We start from the raw sequence: 1,006 nt of genomic DNA, 5'->3' as shown, positions 1-1,006 counted from the left end.
TGAAGAGGCGACTCCGGGATGCTGGCCTTCTAGGCAGAGTTGCAAAGAAAAAGCCATATCTCAGACTGGCCAATAAAAGGAAAAGATGGGCAAAAGAACAGACACTGGATAGAGGAACTCTGCCTMGACGGCCAGCATCCCGGAGTCGCCTCTTCACTGATGACGTTGAGACTGGTGTTTTAAACTTGGATTAGCTAACACAACGTGCCATTGGAACACAGGAGTGATGGYTGCTGATAATGWGCCTCTGTACRCCTATGTAGATATTCAATTTRAAAAATCWGCCRTTTCCAGCTACAATAGTCATTTACAACATTAACAATGTCTACAMTGTATTTCTGATCAATTTGATGTTATTTTAATGGWCAAAGAAATKTGCTTTTCTTTCAAAAACAAGGACATTTCTAAGTGACCCCAAACTTTTGAACAGTAGTGTAATTATTTCTGTAATTCCACACCATCAATCTTTCCTTCTGTCTCTATGTCTATTTATTTCCCTCCGTCTCAGTGAACTGTACTGTCTATCCAGCAGCATGACTGAACTGAACTATACTGTTGCTGCTGAGTGCTAACACATAAGGTATGGGCTGCGCCTCAAAATCGGACCCTATTCCCTTTGAAGTGCATTACCTTTGACCAGGGCCAATAAGGCTTTGGTCAAAACTAGTGCACTATGTAGGGGATAGGGTGCCCTTTGGGATGCATCCCTGGTCTGGCCAAGCGTAGTGATCAGATTTAATGAGAGGAGCACTATATCCTCAGCTCTATTTCAGGCTGGTCCTGTTAGCCATACTAATGACCTGCTAGGACCCCTCTCTTTCTCTCTGTCTATCTCACTCCAGTATCAGCAGCACACCCACTGAGACGCTCCCCTCCACACTGCAGATATCCGTTTCATCATGGATCACCAACTATCCAATTAAAAATCTACACGGAATATTAGCGACAGAGGGCTATATCTATCGTCACACACACAGTGCTGTAGTATGTGTGTCTCTTCTAGCCA

At 43.9% G+C, this 1,006-nt stretch overlaps 1 protein-coding gene across 1 annotated transcript in view; it reads right to left on the bottom strand.

Moving 5' to 3' along the window:
• The window catches only part of LOC111981289 (voltage-dependent L-type calcium channel subunit beta-1), a 34,444-nt gene that overhangs the window by 13,025 nt on the left and 20,413 nt on the right, over positions 1 to 1,006 (bottom strand). The window lies entirely within an intron of this gene.

This window comes from Salvelinus sp. IW2-2015, linkage group LG20 (assembly GCF_002910315.2).
Source record: "Salvelinus sp. IW2-2015 linkage group LG20, ASM291031v2, whole genome shotgun sequence".
NCBI classification, from domain to species: domain Eukaryota; kingdom Metazoa; phylum Chordata; class Actinopteri; order Salmoniformes; family Salmonidae; genus Salvelinus; species Salvelinus sp. IW2-2015.
This window is presented reverse-complemented; position numbering and strand designations above follow the sequence as displayed.